The sequence below is a fragment of the Equus caballus genome, chromosome X (genome assembly GCF_041296265.1).
Source record: "Equus caballus isolate H_3958 breed thoroughbred chromosome X, TB-T2T, whole genome shotgun sequence".
Classification (NCBI taxonomy): domain Eukaryota; kingdom Metazoa; phylum Chordata; class Mammalia; order Perissodactyla; family Equidae; genus Equus; species Equus caballus.
This window is the reverse complement of record NC_091715.1, coordinates 88,543,103-88,570,365: the sequence shown is the minus strand read 5'-3', so window position 1 is coordinate 88,570,365 and position 27,263 is coordinate 88,543,103. Positions and strand designations below refer to the sequence as shown.

Genomic DNA, 27,263 nt, shown 5'->3' with positions numbered 1-27,263 from the left:
GTGTTTGGGCTGAACACCTCCCATCACCATAGTACTAAAACACTGATGAGATACAGAATGTAGACACAATACAAAGTGCTCAGTTAGACAGAGCCACAGCAGAACTGCCATTTATGGGTAAATAAATAGAATTGGGCACAGCATGTTGGATGGAAGCAGAGCCTTAGGTAGAAGTAATTGGATAAAGATTTGATTTGGAGAAAGCTTTATGCAAATCTGTAGATAGAAACTCAGATTAAAGACAGCAATACAAGGACAAAACAATCCCAGTGTGACAAGAAGGGCACGCAACTCAGTAAAAATCATCAGTTCTTAGAAAAGAAGAACTAGACACAAGCAGACTAGAAATTATTGCATTCATCACCTGGCTAATATATCTCAAAAAATACTTAGCATGGAGAATGATATAATACGCATGGAGACAAGCTCAATTTAACAATTCTTTTGTCTTCAAAAAAACACATATATATTATTGGTTTAGATAAAAGAAGTCTAGATAGTATTCATAGAGACAGCAAAACTCAAACTGTTCTTTTCTCTTCAAAATGGTCCTACAAGTTTTTGGTGTGGTGGAGTCAGAGGCTGGGTTGAGCTTCCTTTTACAGGCAAGGTTCTGGTTCCCAGGACTAGCAAAACAAGATAAGGAATATCTCTTACAGATTCTGTCATCATGGGGCTAATTTTTGTCTGAGTGTGATAAATATTAGACTAGGTTCTATGCAAAAATTCTTTAAAAAAATTTTTGGGGGGCCGACCATTTGGCCCAGCAGTGTACTTCTGAGAAGTACACTGGGAAGACAGATTCTGAGAATCTGTCCTCCTCCTGCATATGTGCACTATTATATATACATACAGATTCGTGCATTTTTTTTTTCCTGGTAGTATTTGCAATAGGGATAGACTGAGAATAGCCTGAACGCATATCAATAAGAAATGGTTAAATATTTTATAGTCTATCCGTACTTTTGTTTAATACGTAGATTTAAAAGATAATTCAGTAAATCCATATGTATAAAATAATAAGATTCCAAAGGTACATTACTAAGTGAAAATACCAAAATACCAAGTAGCAGAACAAACATTCTTTCTTTCTCTCTCTCTCTCTCTCTCTCACACGCACATACACACACACACACACACACACACATACACACACACCCTTAATCTGAGAGATAGAGATCTGGAAGGATACACACCAAACCACAAACAATAACTACTTCTGGAAAAGAAAATAGGGTGGGGGGAGATGACAGATGACTTTCATACTTTTTGTTTCATGAATTTGTTCTGTGAATTATTTTAATTGAATCGTGTATTGATTTTGTAACTAAAATTATTTAACCAACAGAAGTTATTTGGAAATATCCCAATAAATGATTCATTTTTATGTGGTTTTTTCATTGGTCTCTAAGGCAGTGTATATCCTCATGGGTATATCTTTATATGTGTTTACATATATGCATGTTTCACACAGCCTAAGCTCAATAAACCTATGCAAATGTGCATAAATATATAACAGAAATACTCAAGGATAGGACCAAAGAAGGAACAAAATCTTCAGAATTGTTGTTCTCAGTTAATGAGTTAAAACACAGAATCCATTATTTTGTTTTCCCAAGTAGTACAATAACCTTCAATACATGAATATTCTATCAAACAATAAAAAACAAAACCAAAAAATCTTCTCTTTTTTGTTTGGGAGTATTTCCTTGAATTTTCAATGGAGCATTTAGAGCTATTGATGAAGATATGCTTATATGCTTATTTTGTTTCTGAATGTTACAAGGTGTCTATTACTCCTTTAAGCAAAATGGCACATAAAAATTATTTTTATCACAGACGTTTTATTCTCTTTAAGAGAAAAAAACCCACTTATTACTGTTCCCACTGTCTCACATAGTTATAAATCTTCTGAACAAATGACTTTTGGATTCTCGGTTCTCTTCTGGGTTGTGGATATAGTAAATGGCGTAATATTAATGGGCCTAACTGAGAGTAAGTTGAATCATTTGCCTAGCACATTTCATCATTAGGCCAGTAGCATTCGTTGCTAATATCCATTCTCTACGCCTGTATCATCGGGCACTAATTAAAACAAAATGTTCTATGGGTAGGTAAGATTTCATTTTATCTCCCAGTTTCTGCCTCAGAAACTTATCTGAACGTATTTCTAAAATGCATGGTTTTAAAACACCATGATTTCAACCCATTCTTGCTCAAAGACTTCTAATCATCTGTTTTGATATTTGCAAGTTTCTCGTACTACAAAAATGTTGTCATTTTGGGCTCTTCCAGCTATTCAGCTTTTCTTCCTCTATGTGTCTCACTTCTGCTTATCTGTAGAAACCACTATACATGAAAATGAAGGCATATTTAAACCCAATACATTAAGAATATCAATGAAGCAAATATTGCTTTTATGGAGTAAAATTATTTAATTAATATATCTTACTGTATGGAAATGGTCATCGTCATTCAAGTATACAGAACATCACTATTTTTTTCTATTTCTTTTCTTCAAGGTTAAAACAGGAGTAGAAATAAAATATGACAGTCCAATTCTGAGCAAAATTTTGGCATACTAATTCGTTTATCTGCATGTGAATATTTTATCCTCACCCTTTCTCAGTACAGTCATGGTGCAAACATGGAAAGAGTTTACTGCTCTGAGTTGCTACGCTATATTCTAAGCTATTATGTGAAAGATCCATATAACAGTACAGTCGGAGGGACAGTATGTCTGGTCTGAAAGCCATTTGCCTGCCGACTGTTTCATTTTGTTCAGAGGCTCTAAAACAGGGATAATGATGGAGAAGATCATGAATTTTTCTAGTTACATTTACACATTTATTGGAGGAGTTCAGAGTTTTCAATTTGTATAGGATTTCCATAGCATTTTTATTTCTAAGATGTTTATAGGAAAGACTTTTACTTGAGGAATTTATTCATTGACAGGAACCTTTCAGAAAAGGCAAGTGACTAAAAAACCAAAAGAATGGCTTTAATTATAAAGCACAGTGTTCAAAAGAGGAGAGCCGGGGGAGGAGTGGCAAAAGAGGAGGAGAGGGAGCTTGTTTGCGCTTCATGTACCAAACACAACCAGGGAACAAGGAGGCCGTCAGAAATGCTCCTTGCTGCTGGCTCTCTGACCTCTCGTTTTCCCAGGAGCATATTCAGTATACTTCTAATGCACAAGGTAGATTTTTTTTATCTTGTTCACAGTAAAAATACAAGCAAGCAGGGTATACGAAGAGAAGGAAATGAGCACAAAGACCAATTTCTGAAGGGAGCAATCGTGCCCTTCACTTAATATATGCCAAGTAGCCAAGGACCGTTGATGTCCTTTGTTTTACCCTCACTCCCTCAGCGACAATAGATTGATTATTTTTTAAAGTATGAGTTGTTAGTTTTTGTACACATGTTCAGGGATGATTTATATGTATTTTAGAGCAGTTAAATTTTGAAAAAAATACATTCTGATTTCTTCTATTGTTTATTTTCTGGAACCTTTTCTGCTTTAAAATGGATGCCAGGACCATCCACAACATTCTGAAAATGCAGAAATTCCCTACACACATACAACTGTGCTTCTGGGAGTTTTTTTTAAAGTAATTTAAACATGTAAGTGATTGGAAAGGAGAGGCCAGGTGTTGCTCTGGATGACCCCTAAAATTCTTATTCGGTTCTATCGAACCCTCATTTTGCCTTTATCTTTAGAAAGCAGTTTACAGATTTCTCAGCCAGCCAACAGATGGCAGCAAAGACTTGTAGACGGCCACATAAATTTTATTTGCACAAGTAATTATCCCCAAGCAGCAATTAAATGTCTAAAGGCAGAGCTGTCATTTTTAAGCCTAGCAACCCTGGAAATCTTTAGTCTTTTTTCAGGCAAAAATTAATAATAAAAATTCTCTTTGTTCTTTAAGCATCAAGCCCAGCTTTGGTTTCGTGCTTATAATTTCCTTTTTGTGCATTTATGTAAGATTTACCAAAAATTATGAACATATCCATACCCTTTTTCTCATTTGACAATTGAAACAAGAACCAAAATACGCAAGATTTCAGCAAGCCTCATATTTCTATTTAAGTTAAAACTTCAAAAAGTGCTATCGTCATGGGAGTTAGTTTTCAGTTCGTTTTCCTAAAGCTAAATAGTACTACATTTGCCAGAAGGTTCACATTAGAGTGTAATGCTAAAAAATCTGACTTCAGGCATACAACGATTACTGATACTTTTAACATACTCAGAGATGAACTCCTTAGAATAAAGATTAGTAAAAAACTTAATTTCCATTATTCATTCTTAATTTTCACCTCAGTTTATTGTACTCAATGAGTCTCAGCTGAAACACATTTGCAAGGAGGGGAAAAAAGTCACCTCCCAAAGACGCTAATATATTTCATGTCAGCTCTGCGAGGGGAACCTTGCCATTAGTCTCCTGTACTACTTCATGTCAAAAATATATATTATGCGCAGCTCTCAATTATTCAGAAACGTATTATCCAGGCCTTTTGTCTGAACTTCTTTACCTTTCTGCTGCCTATCAAATGAGTATTTTACTTTCCTTAGCTACTAAAATATCTGAAGGTGCTCGAGTCTCACCTCCCCACTTCCTCATAGTCCTTCACTACTTCCTCCGAGCTACCTCTGTCGCTTGTATTTCTGTTAGGCCCCTTAACAAGTTGATTGGATTTATGTACATATTTGTCTCCCCACCCTCAAACTGTGAGTTCCTGGAGAGATGGTGTCTTATCGTCTCTATATTGCCAGTGCTAAGCACACGGTTAAAACTAAGAAATGATAGAGCGAAAGTGATCTCAAGCAACCTGACTGCTTTTCAGTACTGTTATTAAATGTTCATCACATTTAAAAAGCACTTTACTAGGAACTTTGGAAAGATGCGAAAGAAATGAAAAATTATCTCTGATCTAAAGATGACAACGGTCCTTAAAATACAGGCTTACTTAAGGAAAGGTACAAAAATCAACTCAAGGACAAGTTAATGTGGTCCAAATAAATATGCCATGCCATGCGAAGAGCTGCAACATGTTTAGAGTAAGCCAGCTATTTGGGACAAGAGTCAACGATCAAGGCCGAAGTTTAGATTGTGGTTGACAGGTGGTAGTTTAGACCTTTTTGACAGATGAAATCTCTGAAGTATTAAAAGATCAAAGATTAAACTGTGAAGGATATCCAGAATTAAAGGGCAGAAGAAGGAAAAGAGGCTAGCAGACATCAGAATGCACCAGACTGAGAAACAGAAGAACAAGACAACAGAATCCTAGAAGCAACTGATGGCAAGAATTTTTAAAGAAGGTATGGTAGCAGAGAGATCAAGAAGAATTGAAACTAACTAAAAAGAAAGAAAGAAAAAAGCATAATTGGCTAAGATAAGCTCCCTAGTGGATTTAGAGCAGCTTGTGGTAATTTGTGAAGAAAAGATAGTCATGTAGCAGGGAGCTGACACAAATTTTTTTACCTTTTTTATTTTGGAAGATTAGCCCTGAGCTAACATCTGCTGCCAATCCTCCTCTTTTTGCCGAGGAAGACTGGCCCTGAGCTAACGTCCGTGCCCAACTTGCTCTACTTTATATGTGGGAGGCCTGCCACAGCATGGCTTGCCAAGTGGTGCATAGGTCCGCACCTGGGATCCAAACTGGCAAACCCTGGGCCACTGAAGCAGAATCTGCACACTTAATCACTGCGCCACCAGGCCAGCCCTACCGTTTTTTTGTTTCTGTTTCTGGAGTATTTTGTTTGTTTGTTTTCCTGTTTTGCTTTGTTTTAGAGGAATTTTATTTAGACAACTAAAAACAATTAGATGCTCTGAAGCAGTGTACATGAAAGAAAAATCAAACCAGCTACTTCATCATGCATGCCCTTTTTACAACTAAAGCAAAAAATGGGCTTTCTATTTTAAGGTAAAAGACGGAAAAATTAGACGGCGTTTTTTTCTTTTTAATATCATAAACAACTACAAGAATTTTAATTAAAATAAGAGAAACTGGATGTCGGTTTGCACGTGTTCATTCAAAAACACAGTAGGCCATTGTGCTATAAAAGAGCATAGCAACTCCACCCAGCTTCTTCAGGTACCATGAAGTTTTCACTTATAGACAACACCAAGGTTGTTCCAGTGCCCATAATTATGTGTGTGTGTGTATTATTTGTTTTGCATTTGTAGAAATTTAAGTATATGGTTAAAACAAGTCTTAGTGGTTTCTATTAATGTTGTTCATTTATAATAAAAATTTGGTCTATAAAAAATTAAAATAGCTACACAACTTTTAACATACTTTTTGTAAGATATAGAAAAAGAAGAAACGAAAGTAATTATTTTTAGTTTTTTGAAAGACCCAATAAGAGTAACAATGTCTCCTTCTGGTCCCATCCCCATCTTTTGTGGAAGCTCTAAGTTTTTCAACTTCCTCCCAGCTAAATCTGAGAGTTCTCAGAGGGCATCTCATGTGCATTTATGAAATAATCCTCTTGTCTACCAGTCATCACTAGCCATTTGCTTCCTCTTTTCTGTGGCTGCCAACTTCCAATGCTATGACCACAGCCGCTGCAGTGCAATGGCCTATCCTACTTCTCTGGTTCAATGCCCTACTCAGACGAAGGGGCCCAATTCCATGCCTCCAAGTGCAGACGTCCCAAGAGAGTACTCTGCCTTTAGCTCCCACTTGTGCTTCTCTCAATGCTATACTGTAGCTTGTGAGCTCACTTCCTACAAAGATGTTAGTGAAGCAAGTCCTTTAGAATTGACTCTCTTTTTATTTATTTATTTATTTATTGCCCTCTCTGTGAGAATTGGGTATGAATTTGGATGAACTGAGCTGGAGGACAATTTGAGGGCAGATGTCATGCTTCACTCAAAATCCTCTTCCCCTCTCACAATGGGCAATTCTCCTTGAGCATATGGCAAAGTTCTCAAGGTTTTGCTTTTGAGGGGAATGAGTTCTTTCTTAGGAAGTCCCCCTTCCCATACTTCACGCAAATAAATCCCTCGTGATGATCCTATTGGCTCTGAAGGGCCAGATATGTCTTCATCCTGGACTGAACACTACTTAGTCTATCAATCTGGAATAACCACCACCGTATTATCTACAATTACTAGGACTCACTTTCATTCCTAAAATCTTCCTTTCTTTGGTTTTGAGTGGAAATTTCATATGTAAAACAAATCCAAAATAAGGTGTGGAGATTCACTATGCAGACAAAATAAAATTTTACCGATGCAACTGAGCATGTGTCCTTTAGAAAACTGTATTTAAGTAAATTTATCGTTAAGTAATAGTGAAATTGCTAAAGTGAAGACCTTCAATAGGAAAATCAGTACTTGTTTGCTGGAACAAAGTAGAAGTTATTCAAAAAGTTACTGTCTATTTTGTACAAAACTAAGAAAATACTAAAACATATTATTAAATGGAGATGTTTTCTTAGACCTGGAAATACTGAATAAGCTAAAGCTTGCCCTTCCAATGAAGGGACTTGAAGTCTGAAGCTTCAGCACATGACAACAGGGTGGTAACTGTGAACAGACATGTGAATCTGGAGCTGAGAAGAAAAAGCTAGGCAGAAGACATTCATCGTTGCACAAATGGTAGATGAAGCCGTGGACATGATGGTGATTGCCCAAGCAAAATGTGTAAGAGGAGAGAAAATGGCCAAGTACGGAACATCAGTATTAAAAAGATGTAAATTTATGTCCCGCTGAGCTTATTAAAATTTGCCTGCATACTTTCATGTAACAATGAATTTGGGGATAAAAGCAAGTCAGTCAAGTATCTTTTATAACATATAAAAATATAGTTTACCTAACTGGGTGGGATGATCTTCAGCTTAAAGGCATTATAACACAGTGGTTAAGAATACAGACTCTGAAGCCAGATTGTCTGAGTCCACAGCTCAGCTCTACTACTTAGTAGCTGTGTAACCCTGAGAAAACCAGCCTCTCTGTGCCTCAGTTTCCTCATCTGTAAAATTGGCATGATAGTGTTACCTGCCTCATGAAGGTCATTGTGAAAATTGAATAATGAATGTTTGTAGAGTACTCAGAAAAGTGCTTGGCAGATGTAATAAATATGTTAGCACAATACTAAGTACTAAAGACAGTGCTAAATTAACAGAGTACTTTAATAAAGATAAACGAAATAAAAAATGGAAATCTTTGTCAACCAAATTTCCAACTGGGTTATTTTTTTCCCTCTGGAATTTAATTACTACATTAAACTTTTGTGAAGGAAGGCCTGGGTTATCAGTCTCTGTGTATTAATCCAGAAAGTAATTAATTCACTTTACACATATGATTTCAGGTACATTTTATATGATAGCAACATATACTACTTAAAACAAGCAGTTTCTGCCATGATAGAATATTCTCCAATACCAAATTTTTTCAACAAAGCTGTATGTACTTTGTCGATGTTTCTAAATTGGAATATGTACACCTTTTTAAAACATCCTTCCAATAAATACAATTGATTGTTTCTACTCATGGCTCATCAATTCTTATTCATGCAGTGAATGTTGCGATTGAAAAGTATGTGCTATAATAAGTTGCTGCAAAATAAACAAGCACAAGGTAATTTGGAGAAGAAAATACTAAATCCACTTTTAAAAAGACATCCGTTTTGATATAACGTTCTTTTCTGCAAATGAATAGTATTTTTATCCAAACTTTCTGTCTATTTTTCCTGTTAAAAGCCAGAGGCTTCACCTGACATTTCATTTATGTGAAAGTCCAAGAATGTTAGAAATCATTCATTGGTTGGACTCATGCTGTCAAGAACAAATATTATGAAGGAAGATATTTTGAAAGTTTTGTGAATACTTTGAGAAACGTTATGGGTAAACATGTAATGAGTGACAAGAAAGTTATGAAAACAGCTTTTCAAATAAAACGGTTTTAAGAAGAAAGCATCTGATACCTGTGAAGGAAGATTAGTGAAATTCTGTCATTGAGGTTCTGATGGGGCCAAGCAATTAAAAATAAATTGATTTGGCTGAAAAATTATTTGAAATCTTATGTTGACATTCTTGTGTCATTAAAACCCTTTTCTGCCACACATTCTCCATGTAAATTTTGGAATATTTCTTTTGCATGGAGAGCATAACACATACAGTGTCAATAGTATGCTTTGTTTTTTTGCTATGGTAAAATTATATGTAACAAGCATCACTTACTGACAAATGTAGGAAAATTTAAGCTATAGTAAACTTCAAATCCATTGCCATTTAATCACTTTAAGATGTAGTAGCATTATGTGAAAATATTGAGAAAATCTGTGCTTTCAGAAAATCCTCAGAAATAGTCAATTAAAAGTTACTGAAATGCGAAACAACTTGTCATATAGGAGTCCACAGTTTCTATGTTTTCATAATAAAATTTAGTTATAAATGTTCTCAGTGACTTTTAGAAAATAATTAAAAAATTGAAAAACCTATTTACTATGCTTAGTTCTTATTTTCTCATGCCTGCCAGTGCTACAAAAAGAAAGTAGATCCCACAACTAGAAGGACCTGCAGCTAAGATATGCAACTGTACGGGGGCGGGGGGCGGTTGGGGAGATAAAGCAGGAAAAAAAAAAAAGAAAGTAGAGATAATCATGCATGTGCTTATGCCAATTTTCTTTCCCTATACCTCATGGGATTGCTAAATTCATTGAAAAATCTTACCTCCTTTCTTGTCCCAATGGACAACGTCCCCCTTGTTTACCAAGACAAACTCTTCCACATTATTCCTCATCTCATCGTCTCCCACACACTACAAAATTTATTTTCTCTTTATCTTCCTCTTTTCTGTCTCTTTTCGCTTTGTATTCAAACATGCTCAAGTATCTTTATCTTAAAACAAAACAAAACAATAACAGCAAAGTCTTTCTTCAACTCTGTTTCTCTGTCATACTTCTTAATACCATACCACCAAGCTTTTTGAAATAGAAGCCTACCTCTCACTCACTCATCAACCGCAGGAATCTGACTGCCTGCCCCCTTCACAGCTCTACGGAAACCACTGATGTGGTATCCAAATTAAATGGTCTCTTTCTAGTACTCTGTCTACTTTATCGCTCTCGGCATTTAATGCTGTTGACTTTGTTTTCTTTAGAATAACTTTTTTTCCATGGCTTCCATGAGACCACTAGATCATGGTTCTCCTTATACCTTTGTAATCAATTCCTTCATCTCCTTAATTTATTTTTCTTCCTCTTACTGCTTCCTAAGAGCTTCAGTACCCCAAGGGTCCATCCTCACACCTCTTCTCTCCTAATTCTATAAATCTCTCTGCGACCTCACCCATGTCTATAACTGGAACTATCTATACACCAATGACTCTTAAATTTCTAACCTTTACATTTCTCTGTGAAACTCAAGACTAGACCCACATATACCAATACCAACAAGACAGACATCTCTGCCTGTCTTACAGGCACCTCAAAGTAAGTCCAAAACCAAATCCATTATCTTCTGTTAACAAATGTTCTCCTCTTTACTCCTGCTACAGACTGAATGCTTGTGTCCACCTAAAATTCTTATGTTGAACTCCTAACCCCTAATACAGTGGTATTAGGAAGTGGTACCTTTGGGAGGTGATGAAGTCATGAGGGCAGAGCCCTCCTGAATGGAATTAATGCCCTTATAAAAGAGATACCAGAGATAAAGGCCCTCTGTTCCTTCTACCATGTGAGGGTTCAGCTAGAAGACACAGTCTATGAACTGGGAAGCAGGTCCTCACCAGACACTGAATCTGCAGATGCTTTGATCTTGAACTTCCAGTTTTCAGAACTGTGAGAAATAAATTTCTGCTGTTTATTAGCTCCTCAGTCTCCGGTATTTTGTTATAGTAGCTTTAACAGACTAAGATCTTAATGTGATCTCCATCTACACAGTTACCCAAATTAGAAACCTCAAAACCAGCCTTGTTTTCATTCTTTGCCTCACAATACATTCATTGTTGTAAGATTATTAACTTACCTGAGTTTCCTAAAGAAGAGAGACCATGCTTTATTTATCTTTTCTTTCCCTCCAGGTTAGTTCAGGAATCATAGAAGGCTCTTATTAAATGTTTGTTGGACTGAATTGCTAAAATTTTAAATATCATTCAAAAGGCTCCACTCAAAATAATGAGGACAGAGTCTCTAAGGATTGGGCAAAATTTGAAAATACCTTAGTGACTTAGGATACAGAACAAAGTGGAAATTTTTGCCTTAAAATTTGGGGGCTAATCTAACCAACAACAAATTTAAGATAATGTCCCAAGTCCCGAGGTGGAACAAAACTCAGACTGACTCAAGGAAGATCAAGTAGTGATCTCCTAATGAGAAATGGACCTGCCTTTTAATTCAGTTTTCATGAACATCTGCAAAAGTGTGTATGTGTATATGTGTTTGTGTGTGTGTGTGTGTGTGTGTTATAGGAGAAAGACGGTGTGGAGAGATGAAAGAGGAGAGATGAAATAAAGAGTGAAATGGGTGGGGAATAATAAGTTCAACCAAGAAAATTAAATCATTACTCATTTTAGTCCATGTTTTAGCCTCTTTCCCCATAGCCAATGCTATCTACCAACAGCAAAACCAACTTCTCTGAGTGGTACCTTCTTTACTTTGGTCACTCTGAATACCCTTACATCTCCGTTTACTCCACTATCCGCAGGTACACAAACACAACATTTAATAAGTAAATGCTGCTCTACATATTTTATTCTCTGTTCATCCTGCTTTTCTTTGAATCAAGATGCCCTCTTTCACTTGTCTCAGTCCTCCATTCCTCTTCCCTAGAGTCACTTCCAAAAATAAACTATCTGCACAAAAAGCCCATGGCACACACAGTGTCGGCTAAAGCAGGTCTCAAATCACAGCAACCAACTTTTGGAAAGAGTGAAAAAATAAACTGAGGCTAAACTGTCAAGTTATATAGTCCTGCTTCTAGAATTCACAGACCTAAAGCTTCTAAAGAAAGTGAGTCTTCAGAAAGGGAGATAGATAGATAGATGATAATAAATATAAAGATATAGGGATATCCATACACACACACCTGCATTCTAGCATTTAATAAGAACCTCTTTTTTTAATATTTTTTTTTCAGAAATGCACACCAGTTGTAGAGCCTCACTATAATATTTGGGCTTGGGCTATATTTTTCAGAAACATAAGAAATTCATTCAATCCGTTTATTAACTGCCTATTACATGTCAGGCATTATGTTAATGTTGGCAAAAAAAGTGATGAGCAAGAAACACAGGGTGCCTGGTTTCATGGATCTTTTAAGTAGGAGGCCAAATTACTGAGCCTAAATTCCAATAAACTTTGTCCTTGTTCTTCAGCAAGTGGTGATGACAATCTCCAAGGCGAATAAAAGTGGCTGAGAATGGTTGTACACCAGTAAGCAGCTGCTCACATGACAGGGTCTGTTGTATTCAGGGGCGAAAACACATTACCCCAGGGGAAATATAGAATGGGTATTAATAAGCATCATAATTTCTAAAAAGTAAACAATAGGGGAGAAAAAAGAGGAAAAGAGGAAACTGACATTTAAGTAATTGTTTGTACCAGGTTAACATGGCAAGATAAATGCCTGATATGTCTTCTCTGATTTTCCCCTTCAAATGCTTATGTAGATACAGAGAAAAAAAAGGTTAGCACAATTACAATACTGCCATTGGACTCATCGAGGGATTTATAGCAGCACCAAGGAACCTGGATTAATGTTTCCTCCGCATGTTCTACCTTCTGTCTCAGAACAACAGGGTAATTTTAGAAATGGCAGGGGGAGGTTTTAGCCTGCCCCCACAGGAAGCAAACCCTAGAGACGATAACCCTAGAAAGCCATACCAGTCAGAAAACCTGACCGCCACTTCCTTATTGAAGAGGAGCTACTTCTAAAAGAATAGGGGCATGTTCTTCTTCCTTATTCCCATCAATGCCTCTTTTTTCATGTCCAGGCCGAGACACCATCTCCTATAGTCTATCACTGACCTACAGATGGCATGTCCTTATAAAAATGATATTTCTACGGGTCACTCTTTCCCTACTTTGCCCTCAGAGAAAGAAGCTGATCAGAAATAATACAGTTTTCAAAAAATTGGCCATAGAAGGAAACGAGAAGTTACTGGAGAAAAATGCCAGAGGCAAAATGCCCAGGAGGAACAAGAAATATCATTGTATAGGAAGGGGGGATGACACCTGTCAGAGAGACACCTGCCATTGCATGCCAATGGCAGAATGGAGATGGGTTTCATTTGCAGTTGGTTTTTAAGTGCCAACCCTCAGACAATGATGGGCAGAATCCAGGAAATTGACAGTAGGCATCAAATGTTACGTACTTCGAGAAAACGTGTTTCTGTATTTGTCTGGCTAAACAACTGATCCTCCTATATAACACATTGTAATTTCATACAAGTTGTGGTTTCTAGGAAAAAAAAATGTGTTTTCTATATATTTGAAAGGTGGGCCACAGGAATAGTGTCACTTGGGAAATCCTTTTTATGGTCAAGAGAGAAAGAAACACAGACAATGTGTTGCATAAGGAAACTGCCTGGAGGCACTCTGTGTGGGCTGCAGGCTCACGGTAGACCAGTTTAAGATCAAAGGTGTCAAGGTGATGGAGAATAAAACTCACTTGGTGCAGTCACCCTGGGAAGAGGGCAAACAGCCAGCGGCACCTAATCCTGGTTCTTTCCTTGACTTTTCAAATTCATATTTGCCACACATCAAATGCAGTAGCTGTTGTTCACGCGCATTAGTTCCACCGGAAAAGCTCCATGTGTTTTTTTTTTTCTTTCTTTTCTTTTGTCTCTGGTATTTAGATGTGACTCAGAGACGAGAGAGGCCAGAAAAGCCATTTTATTGTTGCAACCACCTCTTTCTCAGTGGAATTCAGAAGCCGGAACTAAGTTTTATAAAAAAATGGCAAACAAAATTCTCAAATTGCTTTGCTTTGGTACCTGCCAAAGTTGACCTACAAATGTATTTAGAGTTTACTTTATTGCATTGACACACAAAATTATGTTCTTTATTTTCTTTCTTAGTGCCTGTTTTTCTCAAGATTATGCACTATCATAATAGTGCTTCCAATACAATCTTACTTTCTCAAAGTGTTTTTACAATCACATCATATGATCTTAGGTAAGGCAAAGATAATTGTTTTCTCTTTTATAAATGAGAGGTGGTGTATGGCTTGTAAAAGAATGCATGACAAATAACAAAGCTGGGGCTAGCACCAGGGTTTCTGACTCAGAGTTCAATACAATTTTTAAACAGCTAAAGTGTGTTTCTGATTTAACAGCTATATAGTGTCTATGTAGATAGAGAACTGTGTGCCCTATTATTAAAGTGACGCCATTGCTAAGATGATATGGAAGCTGACAGCCGCAACGTAAATTTAGGAAGTTATTTCCTAAAGAAAATTTCCTGAGGCCCCGCTCATTGAAACTAATTTCATTCTCCCTCTTAGATTGCTGAGGTTTACAAGTTTATTCTTGTTTGACCATCATAGACAGCTTATTGACTGCAAGAAATAGCCTTGAAGGACCTTGTAATGGCGTTAAGGAAACTAATAACAGCTACGTTTTTAAAGCACCAAATAACTGCTAACATTTATCAAGCATGTACTGTGTGTCAAGCATTATACTAAAGGTTTTAATGCAGTATGTCAGTTAATCCTCAAAACAAATCATAAGTTTAGGTAGAATTTCCGTCTCCATTCCACAGATGGGGAATGCAAAGCTGAGAGGTTAGGAAACCTCCCCAAGCTCATACAGCTTCTAAGCGGAAGACACAGAATTTGAGCTCAAGCAGTCTTTCAACATTCAATCACTAAAACACATGTGCTATGTGCCAAGTATTTTATAAGCATTTACTATCTCATCTAATACTCGCAATAACCCCGCAAGTTAGGTATTTATATTCCAGTTTCACAGATGGGAAAACAGACTCAGAGACACTCAAGAGTATCATTTGCTTCAAGGCCACATTGGTAGTCAGTAGGAACATAGGAACTGAAACTCGGCTCTGTCTGACCTACCACACTTCTATTCACACCTGAGCAATTCTTCACCCAATGTAGAAAGAGATTATTGGAAGTCGTTTATCCTTTTCTGCATGAAAATAGTTTATTGAAAGATTACCACTCACAGTGATTGGTCAAAAATAAAAAACCCAAAAGACATGGTGGACCTGCAGCCAAAACTGAAGTTTCAGTTTCCTTTCTTGTCCGTTTCCAGTCACTTTCCCTTCCTGGTGTCTTCACCTCCAAGTACCCATTGTCCTCATTTATTCAAGTGTCCTGATTGTCCAGAGCCAAGTAAAGTACATCTCTCAAGCTTCTCTCCAAAATAAGTGGTCCACACCCCATGAATTCATTTGCCTGCACTACCCTCCACCTCCACTCACCCCATCTTAACCATTAAAATTTCTTTTTCTCAGGGGCCGGCCTGGTGGCGCAGCTGTTAAGTTTGCACGTTCTGCTTCTGGGTAGCCCAGGTTTCACCGGTTCGGATCCCAGGTGTGGACATGGCACCACTTGGCAAAAGCCATGCTGTGGTGGGCATCCCACGTATAAAGTAGAGGAAGATGGGCATGGATGTTAGCTCAGGGCCAGTCTTCCTCAGCAAAAAGAGGAGGATTGGCAGTAGTTAGCTCAGGGCTAATCTTCCTCAAAAAAAAAAAAAATTTCCTTTTCTTAGTACCCAGTTCTGAGAATGGTACTAGCAAGAAAAACTAATTCACAATAAATTGTGTACGACTAATAAACTCCTAATGTTATTATTCCCTGCAATATTCATACTTTGGAAGATTCAATCTGTCTTCAACCAAAAGAATGAATTCTGAATGTTGAAATCACAGACGTGTGGCTAGTATGTGCATTCTTTATTAAAAGGCTTTCTAGAACTCCTCTACTCACATTAACTAGCTGCAATCGGTTCAGGATAATCCCCCCAAATCTAACTCACCTAAATATTTTAAATTTAAAATGAAAATTAGTATTAAATTAGTCTTTTCAGACTAAAGTTGATGGAGTTTTGATTTCCAAGAACTTCCTCTGCCTCAGTTGTCTCATCTTTCAAACTGGGGCTCCCTGGTAGACCAGGACCACTACTTCTCTCTAAATCTCAGGCCTTGTTGTTGAGTCTGACTAGCTTGGCCAGACTCTTTATTCTCCTTTCATTTATCAAATATTTATTGAGCATTCACTGTATGCCAGACATTCTTCTAGGAGTTGGGGAAAGTATCAGCGATCAAAACAAAGATATCTGCCTCATGGTACTTACATTCTAGAGAGGAGAGATGGGAAATGAAAGTAAACAATGAATAAGTCAATTACTAATATTTTAGTAGATGAGCACTATGGAAAAAATAGAGCAGAGTAAAGGAGGTTGGGAGTGAAGGCAGGGTTTGTATGTTTCTATTCTAAATAAAATGATTGTGGTAGTCCCCAATGAGAAGGTGGCATTTGAGCAAAGGCCTAAAGGAGGTGAGGGAGGGAGCCATGCTGATATCTACAGGAAGAGTGTTCCAGGAAGAAGGGATAGCCGTGCCAAGGGTCCTGAGGCAAGAGTGTTAGAGGAACAGCCATTGTTTCTGGAGCCAAGTGACCCAATGATCCCCAGTCCAAGGATCAGTATATTTTTTTTCTGTAAAGAGCAAGATAGGAAATATTTTAAGCTCATGGCCATACAGACTGTGTCACTACTCAACTCTATCACCGTACTGTGAAAGCAGCCATAGACAACATGAAAATGAATGAGAATAGCTCATTCATAATAAATTCATAAATAAGAGAGCATTTATAGACACTGAAGTTTGCATTTTATGTAATTTCACAAGTCACTAGATATTTTTTGTTTCATTATTTTCAATTATTTTAAAATATGAAAACCATTCTTAGCTCATGGGCTGTACAAAAACATACTACCAGCTGGATTTGGTCGGAAGGCAGTATGTTGCTGACCCCAGATTCAGGAGATGAGCTCAGAGACATAAGGGCACAGAGAGAAGGGGAGGCAGCATGGACAGAAGGTGTCAGGTTGTGTAAGACCTTGTAAATCCATTGTAAAGACCACGGCCTTTACTCTGAGTGAGATGAAAAGGAACAACATCATCTGGCTAATATCTCTTGAAGCAACCTGGCCTCTCTCATCTCCATTGCCAAGCTCCTTGCCCAACATCATCAAAAAGAGAATGATAAGATGTGATTTTCAGGCAAAGAGACAGGGTTCAAATCCTGACTTTGCCTTTTTCTCACAGAGTGACTTGGAAAAAGTCATATGCCTCTTTGAAATGACAATTCTTGATTTGGGATTAATAATGCCTAATCCACAGAGTTGCTTTGAGATTCAAAGAGATGATACGTATAAATCTCTTGGCACTGAGGCTGGACATAGTAAATAATACTTAGTAAATATTAGCTATAATTTTCATTTTTAAAATTATTTCTCCTTTGTTTCTCTTCTCCCTGCTTAACTTCATCTCTCATCAGTCTTTATTTTTCTGTTCTTCCTTTTCTGCTAATTTTTATCTATCTTTCTGTCCTGGCCAATCCCAAATAAAATATAAAAGAAACTCTTGGATGCCTTAGTAAGCCTGTCACTTTAAACAAAATTTGGAATATGAATTGATTTTTCTCTTTGATTTATTGTTCTTCCATATTCGCATGTGCATTTAGTCTCATTTTGTTCGGGACAGGTCAAAACTTATGCATTAACTTATCAAATGTATGTAGCCCATTCTTTAAACATGAATTCCTGCCAATATCTTTCCCAGTAAATTATTTTTATGCATCACTTTATTTTCCTTTACTTAGGTGTCCATCTTTGTAAACCAACAGCTCTAAACTTTTCCACTATGTGAATCACCATTAAGTTCACTGTCAATCTTTTTTGTTTTCTGATTTTCACTGTAGCCTCCCCTTAATATCCAAACATTATCTTTTCAATCTTCATTACACTTATTAAATAATTCTATTTAACTACTTTGCCATTTTAATAACTAGCACCTTGGGACAGCCAGCCCTTAAGATGGCCCCCAGTTATTCTCATCTCCTGGTATTCACCCCCGCAATGTTGTCCCCTCCCACAGTAAATAGAGCTGACTTGTGGGTGGCAGCCGTGAGAATATCTCCTACAGTAGGAGCATAACTGACCAAGGTCCACAGTTGCCGTGCTCTGAAATCCAGGTTTGCCTAAGTCACACCTCGCACAAGCTGCTCCCGAGCAATGATTGAGCACAGCAGGGCTACTGACGCAGACCCATTCCTGGGAGATATGGAGCATGTCTGATGGGCTACTTTGGCTCGAGGACTCCCAGACAGTCTTGCCAAACTTTTCTTAGAACTGAACTGCAGCCTAAGATGCTTCCACCTGACTTCCTTCTTTCCATTCCTTTCCCCTTCTCTTGGAGGTCAGATTTGCATCCTGGTTTAATGGCTCTCTGAGCTTCCCCCAGCTCCTTCCTCATTTTCCCTCACAGGTATTTATCCTAACAAAATGCATTTCACATGTAATCCTGTTTTGACATTTCCTTTCAAAGGACCCAAACTAACAAAGGTAGGACCAGTAGTGGGCCAAGACAGCAAGTAGTAAAATAGGGATTTGGAACTGTTTTATCAACCATTTAGGAGCAAAGAGAATATCCAGTAGGCAAGCAGATCACATATAGTCACTGGCACAAGGCAATGACTGAACTGATAAATATTTTACCATGATTTGCTTAAAAAAATGTCCCAGTGGAGCAGAATGCAATGGCACGGGCAACAATATAAGCATTTGAAAAGTATGGCACAAATAATGCTATCTTAGTTCATTTGTGCTGCTATAACAAAGTATCAAAGACTGAGTAGCTTGTAAACAACAGAAATTTAATTCTCACGGTTTGGGAGGCTGGAAGTTCAAGATAGGTGTGCAGGCATGGTAGGGCAAGGGCCCTGTTCCAGGCTGCAGACTTCTTATTGCATCCTCACACGGTGGAAGGAGCAAGAGAACTTTCTTAGGACTCTTTTTAGGGCATTAATCTCATTCTTGAGGGCTCCACCTTCATGACCTCATCACCTCTCAAATGCCTCATCTCCTAATACCATAACATCGGGCGTTAGGATTTCAACGTAAATTTTGAGGGAACACACACATTCAGACCAAAGCAAACACCTACAAAGACAGCAGAACTGGCTGGTTGATGTTAAGGCATATTGACACCTTGGAAAAGAAAAATAAGAGACTAAGGGCCATTAAGGAGTAGTTAATGGCTAAGTGTTACTGTCACATGGCTTCTGTGGGGGTTTTCCAGCGCTTAGCTCCTGCAGTAGAAGAGAAGACACAGCTGAGTGGCAGACTGAAGGTCTAACTGTTCTAGTCACAGAACTTTCATTGAAGGCAGGTCGGTTATGCAAAGGTCAAGACCCTGGTAGAAAAACCTGAAATCTTTGAACCTTGAGATGGGGGTATCTGAATGTATGCCTCCCAGTATGTTGGCTCTGCAGTCACCGCCTACCATATCCTGTGGGCCTGCAGACATGACCCCCCCATTCTTTAGTAAAGCTTAGCACTTCCTCTGTGCTAGAAGATGCTGATGAAAACTATTTCCCTTAAAGCAACAGGCAACTCCTCTCAGAAACTGCCCACATCTTCTCTCCTGGCTGCCAGGCTGATAACTGGAATTGAGTCCCAGCATAATTCAGCTGAGAACACATTGAGCCTTCAAAGGAAGAGGAGAGATTATAAAGAGTTACAAAAATTATCTGTCATGTACTGCAAAAGTGCTCCTGGGATTGGATTTTGAGGGTGTTTTATCCAAAGAGGCTGGAATGTAAGACTGGATATGTTAGAACAAATTGACTTGTGGGCACTTCCTTGGGACATGGAAGCAAATATCCCAGGGAATGGAGAGAGCTCTTTTCTAAGGGTGGTTCTTAAAAGCATGGAGAAAGCAGTGGCCCTTGCTGAAGAAGTGGAAATGACTGAGGTTCACTGGCATAAAATAGATCAAGAAACACAAAGTCTCATGGAGGTGGACTGGCTGAAATGACTAGATTCTGAGAGGCCAGAAGACCTAGGTGAGGATAATGTTCCACAGAGTGGCTCAGAGGATACACCATTCATCAAGGTCATCAGGAATATGCTGGTGAGAGGGGAACCAGCATCACTAAGAAGTTCAGTGGTGGCTCTCCTATGCGGACCAGGTATGATGGTAGGAGAGGTGGTAACAGAGCTGGGCTCGTTAATATCCATGGGAATGATAGGGCCCTGAAGTAACAGAATGGGGTAGGGCTTAACTGCCGAAAGCCAAGAGGCCGCAATTACTGTAACAACCAGTTAAACAGGCAACAGAGGAAGCGTTACTCACAGGGAGTTTTGAATTTGATTAACAGAGGCAGATGGATGAATATATGGGTGAAGACACAGAGTGTGAAGATTTTTGAATTACGCATTAGTGCTTACCAGAAATCATCCACCACAGAGAGGCAATGAATAACCAAGTACTCAAAATGACTCTACCAGTTGATATTAACTAGCATTCATCATCAGCCAGCCCAGAACTGGCACAATGGGCACATAAACATAGAGACCACAGTGGCATAAACTGCATATGGACCTAACAGCATGGACTCCCACTTACCAAAGCTAATCCAACTACTGCTGCCTCTGAATGTCCAACCGGCCAGTAACAGGAACCAATATGGAAGCCCCTATATGGCACTATTCCTCAAGGAAACCAAACTGAATACATCAGGCCCCTTCCAACTTGGAAGGGCCAGCAGTTCATCTTCACAGGAATAGACAGCTATTGTGGATATGAGTATGCCTTTCTTGCTCACAGAGCCTCAGCCTGCACCACTATTCAGGGGCTCTACAAAATACCTGCTCCACAGGCAAGAAATCCCATATGCCACAGCATCTGACTAGAGGACTAACTTCAAAGTGAAAGAGGTATAGCAGTGTGATCAACATACCACACCATGCAAAAGCAGCTAACCTCAGAATTCTGAACGGGGTTTATAAAGATGCAACACAAAGCATGAAATCAAACTGAAAGAATGGGGCACCATCCTTCAAGAGGCACTGTATTCATTAAATCAGAAACCATTTATGTCCCCGTTAGGAAGAATACACGGGTCCCAGAGCCAAAGGATAGAATTAGGAGTGGCCTCAGTTACCATCAATCCCAATGACCCATTAGGGGACTTTCTGATTCTTGTCCCCACAACTCTAGGCTCTGCAGGGTTGGAGACCCTGGTCACAAATGAAGGCATTCTCTTGCCAGGGGACACAGTAAATGTTCCATTGGACTACAAGTTGCAGCTGCTACTAGGGCTCATTTACTTGCACCCAGAGAACATCAGGCAGGAAGAGGAGTCACTATCTTGGCAAATGTCATTGAGTTTAAACAACAGAACTTCTTTTACAGAATGGGTACGAGGAGGAATACAGGAGGAAAGCAGATGACTCACTAAATTCCACTTTTCACATCCTTGACCCGTCGTAACAGTGAACAGACAAGTACAGAGACTGAAGGCCGAGGAGTATGATCGTCAAAGGTTCAGACTCCTTGAGAATGAAGGTTTGGATCCCACCACTAAGACCTGCCAAATTGATAGCTCAGGGTGAAGTGAATTTAGAATGGATAGTGGAGGAGGGAGACAATGAGTTCCAGTTGTAGCCCCAGGATCAACTGCAGAGTTAGGCACTGTAGCTCCTTTCACTAACATGTGCATTCTGTTTCCCGTCAGAAAAAAAAGGCCCATAGGAACCACAGATGAGTGACTTCCCAGAAGTGCGTGGAGAAATAAAGCTGTGTGGGTCAAGGGATTGATTGTGGTAGCCATGAGAATACATGTTGTAGACCTCTTACTATGGGGTGCATTATTGACTGAAAGCTCCAGCTTCTGTGCCCTGAAATCTATCACTGTGATTAGGCCAAAGTTACATTTCCCACGGGCTGTTCCCAGCCAGTGACTGAGTGTGGATGAAATATTAAAGCAGGCCTTCTCCTGGGAAATGTGGGATGCTTCTAATGGGCTGCTTTGGCATCAGGATTTCTTCACAGCTCTGCGGAACTTTCCTTAGAACTGCATTGGTGTTGAAGATGCGTCCACCCAACCTCTCTTCCTTCCTTGCCTCTTTCTTTCACTCAGAGTCAGAGTTGCATAGTCTGTCAGTTTTCCTATGGATGGTCAGTTCTCTCAGCCTCTCCCAGCTACCTTCCCATTTTTGCTAAGAGGTGTTTCCCCTTATAAATTTCTTGCATGTTTGATTGCATCTTGGTGTCAATTTCTAGGAGGACGAGCAGTAACATATGGCGTAATCAACAGGATCTTGCAGACATGATGGAGTGTGACATCTGACAGTAGGCCAAAACAGGCATTGTGGCTTCCACCTTGCTCTCTCTTGGATCATTTACTCTAAAGAATCCACTTGCTGTATCATGAGGATACCCTAACAGCCTTAAAAGAGATCCATGTGGGAAGGAACTAAAGCCTCTCGTCCAAAGCTAACATTGATTTTCCAGCCATGTGAGTAAGCCATCTTGGAAGAGGATCCTGCAGTCCTAGTCAAGCCTTCAGATGACTGCAGCTCCAGCTGACATCGTGACTGCAGCTTCATGAGAGATCCTGAGCCAAGAAAGACCCGGTTAAACACTCCCAAATTCCTGACCCGTAGAAACTGTGTGCAAGAATATTTTCATTATTTTAAGCAGCTAAATTTAGGAATCATCTGTTTTGTATTCAATAAGTAACTAATATACTCCTGACATGAGATACTCCTTTTAAAAGTGATATAAATCAATGATCATATCCAAAAACAAAGGCCATGAGTGTATTTTCTTTTTCATGACTGTAGAGGAGAGAAGATGAGTTCAAGGTTACACTGTGGTATGAGTTAAAGTCCATAGGCTAATTCCAAATTCAGTACTCCATTAATGACTTAGTTCTATGAGTGCTGTTAAAATGGTCTCAGGTAAAACTTAAATATTAGAATTGTGGATGTTTTTCAAATCTTAATGAAGGATAATGTTATAAGCACTCCTATATATAATTTCCCATCAAGCCTCAGGCCCTGTTACCTTACAATTATTCAAAGAGTATACTCTGAATTTCCAGTTATGATCATGTATTATTGATTTCTCAGGAACCAATGCCCGATCAGTAAAACATGTCAGTAAGAAATGATAGTTTAAAGAAGAAGGCATATTATATAGCCTTAGGATAGTAGAGTGAGAGAGAGTGAAACTAATGACTTCTTTGTATTCCTCAGACAGCCAGAGGAAAGCTGGAAAATGGATTTCAGCAGTCTTTTCCACTAATCTTTGGTTGGGATGCCTTAGTTCCAATTCTCTCAACTATCGCACAAAACCTTTTATATGTCCATGGAAAAAAAGTCACATTTCTTACTCAGAACTGATTGGTGTTATCCAGAAAGAACAGTGAAAGTATAAGCAACATTGCAAAACTCCTAAATTTAAAAAAATAACGATTTTAATACAATTGATATATAAATTAGTGATATTTTAATGAATTCTTTAAAATAGAGTTCTGAATGATTAGGGGTCATTACCAATTTATGGAATCTCTGCTATTTTTATTCTTAAGCTGGCCATTTCACCTTAAGCAGTAGTTCTCAGCGGGGAGAGGGCATTTTGTCTCCTAGAGACATTTGTTAATATCTAGAGACATGTTTTGGCTGTCAGAGCTGGGAAGGAAATGCTACCAACGTCTAGTAGGTAGAAGCTAGGGATGCTGATAAACAACCTACAATGCACAAGACAGTCCTTCCACAACAAAGAATTATCTGGCCTAAAATGTCAACAGTCCCCAGATTGAGAGACCCTGAATTAGCGTCTGAATACTTTCTTTACGCTGTTTTGGAAAACAAATCCAAAGGCAAAGTTTACTCTCAATTGAGCATTATTAATTTAGCTGACAAGTATTCCGTAGATTAAAAGGGCAAACAAAATTTCCACTACTAAAACCGTTAGATAAAAATGTTCAACTCCCTGGCAGAAGTTGAAAGACATGTTAAGTGAATGAAGAACTAAAATGAAAAGAAAATATCAGCTGTTTTTGGTTGTTTTAACATATCCGTATTAGTTTACCACAAACTTGGTGGCTTAAAGCAACATAAATTTATGTCTTACAGTTCTATAGTTCAGAAGTTTGGCCCAGGTCTCACTGTGCTAAAATCAAGGTGTTGGCAGGGTTGTAGTCCTTTCTGGAAGCTCTAGAGAAAAATCTATCCTTGCGGTTTCCAGCTTCTAGAGACCTTGGCTCATCACCCTCTTCCTCCATCTTCAAAGCCAGCAAAGGCAAGTCAAGTCTTCTCACACAGCATCACTCTGATCACTTCTTCTGCCTTTCTCATCCACTCGTGATAACATTGGGCTCACCCAGAGGACCCTTAATTCCCCTTTGCCATGTAACGTCGCATATTCACAGGTTCAGGGGATTAGGACGTGGACATATTTGGAGGGGACATTCTTCTGACTACCACAATATCTATCGAAAAGTGAAATATTAGAAGGTTCGGCATTTACCAATGAGTGTAAGAGAACGGCAGTCTGTGTTCAACAAACTCGGGCTTAATTAGCTGTTTTGATATTACAGTCAAATACCAATGTATCATCCTTGATCTGATTAACTCCTTGGTTATAAATCCCATCAACTCTTTCTCACAGGGAGACGTACCCTGTAAGTTATGCATTAAGTCCTAATGAAGGAATAGTGCAGATCCAGGCACTATATCATTTTGCAATTAGAAACTATCTTCAACTTTTGAATTTAGTCCTCTATTTTGCTCTACAATTTGCTACTGCTGTTATAATTTTTTCCCTATCTCTATCATATCAGCTTGTCTAAGTTCATCACATTAGAGAGGTTGATACCACCTGAAAAATCCCTCTGACCTGCCTTATATTTCTGGAAATAATCCCTGTAACATCTCTTTCTGTGATATTGGTCTCTGTGGACCTGCAAATATAACAAAGGCATCTTTGCTAAGGGAAAAATGTCATCTGTTACTGACTGACGTCTGTAATTATAAATAAAAATATCAGAGGGGGGGCCAGCCAGGTGGCGCAGCAGTTAAGTTTGCATGTTCCACTTCGACGGCCCGGGGTTCGCTGGTTTGGATCCCAGGTGCGGACCCACACACTACTTGTCAAGCCATACTGTAGCAAGCGTCCCACATATAAAGTAGAGGACTATGGGCATATAAAGTAGAGGATGATGGGCATGGATGTTAACTCAGGGCCAATCTTCCTCAGCAAAAAGAGGAGGATTGGCAGCAGATGTTAGCTCAGGGCTACTCTTCCTCAAAAAAAAAAAAAAAAATATATATATATATATATATATATATATATATATATATCAGAGAGGTAAAGAAGTGTCTGTGGTGTAAAAATGACTATAATTTCTACCAAGTTCTAGGTCTATATGCAATTACCTCCTTCTTACACATCAGGTAATCTAACACCAGATGGCTCAGGATGGTCATTATTGGTAGGTTATTGAGTGATCTCAGTACAAAAATTACCGTACAAAAAACAAATTTTCTAGGTCCAGAAGAGAGAAAAGTTCTTAGGTGCTAATCACCCTGCTACTCAGAGTGACTGCAAAATGGATAAAGTGACAGTTCTTACCATTTAACCATGTGTCTGTCTGAAAGGATGACTCAGACTTTTAAGGATGACTTCTTGACTTTAAATATCATAAGCAACAATCAATAAAAGGAGTTTTCATGTGTTCTTCTGTAAACCACTTTGAGTCTTATAGAATAAAAATGATTGTCCAAAAAAACCAGGTGCTGTCATAAACTCAGCCCAAAATAGACTTATCATCAGCAGAGACATAAAGCAAACAGAGACATATTTGGCATGCATCACCACACATCTCTTAATTCACTCATATTAGTAAAGAGACATATTCCTCATAAAAGCTTATGACATGATTTACATCCATATATAGGGCACTTGATGGCTAGACTTTTTCTATAACAGAGAATACTCGACAAGGCATAAATGCTAATACTGATAGATACTTTTATAGCATCTGCCTCTGTGTACATACACTGAATGCGGTGATTAGGAACGTGTTAGAAGAAAACATGCACACTTCATTATCTAATATAATTGGTGTTGGGCATACGACCTAAGCTAGTTTTTATCATACTGTCAAAGCCAATGAATATCTAAGGCAGTTTCAAACTGAAATAAATGCGCTCCAGCAATAACTGCTTCAGGAGACTGTGACTTTATGTAATTCGATATTTCTATCTTGGAACAATTATGTTAGCAGCAACTTGTTCTTACCTTGGCTAGACAGCATGACATTGGTGTCATCCATTCTGTCAGAGCGACCTTCTGGAGATATTAGTTGGTTTGTCAAGGCCATTTGAGTGATCCACTTCTGACCTCTCTGGAAGAAGTCTTCACTGAACCAAATCATTTCTGTAATCATTGGTATTAGCTCAGAGAAAGGTTTAAGGCTAAGGGCCAGAAATTTATGAGATAGTCTCCATTTTAGGAAATAAATCTGCAATTCCCAAATGGCACTGCCTGCCAACTTCCTTCAATAGCAATTGGCCAATTACCAGTACCCTCTTATTAGGACCTTGTAAAAAAGAGAGAACAAGGGACCAATACCATTGCCTGAATAGGTCTGATTTTGACATAATTTCTGTGGGATATAGCCATAAAAAAGCAGGTTAATATTATTTTCACCTTATTTCATTTTTGCTGCTTTATCAAAAAGATGAACTATAATGGGAAAAAATCTTGATATTTCATTGATTTAATGGTTTCCATTTAGTCATCTGTGATTTCTCCAGTAAGTATTTGTATTTAGTTACTTTTCCCCTTAACTACCGATATGTGATAAGATTATATTAGAAAATTGGATTGCTATTTAAATATTCACGTATTCTTAAAAAGAGACTTTGAAAGATTCAGATCAGAGGAAAAGATTGGAATTTTTGTTTTCCTAGCTATCTTTTCTTGGCACATAGGCCAGTATCAATTTATGTTTCATATTGACATTACCCAATATTTATTTCAACTCTCCTCATTATGGTGCCCATTTTTCTCATTAAAATATAAAACGTATATAAACATAGATAGTTCCCACTATAACACCTGACATAGTAGGTGATCAACAAATTTTACCTATTTTTATACATCTATATACACCCTTAAATTAGACATGGCTTACTAGATAATTCATATAGAGAGTAAATGCCTTGTAACATTACCATATTATTTACCCTTAAACACTGCATCCATAT

General features: G+C 38.3%; 1 long non-coding RNA gene across 4 annotated transcripts in view; it reads right to left on the bottom strand.

The window, feature by feature from the left end:
- Positions 1-27,263, bottom strand: part of LOC138921827 (uncharacterized) — a 158,760-nt gene that overhangs the window by 65,282 nt on the left and 66,215 nt on the right. For 2 of the 4 annotated variants that reach the window (XR_011434708.1, XR_011434709.1), the window contains one exon: positions 26,293-26,430. The exons of the other annotated variants lie outside the window; for them this stretch is intronic. This is a non-coding gene — a long non-coding RNA (uncharacterized lncRNA). The remainder of the gene's footprint in view (positions 1-26,292; positions 26,431-27,263) is intronic. 4 annotated transcript variants of the gene reach the window in all.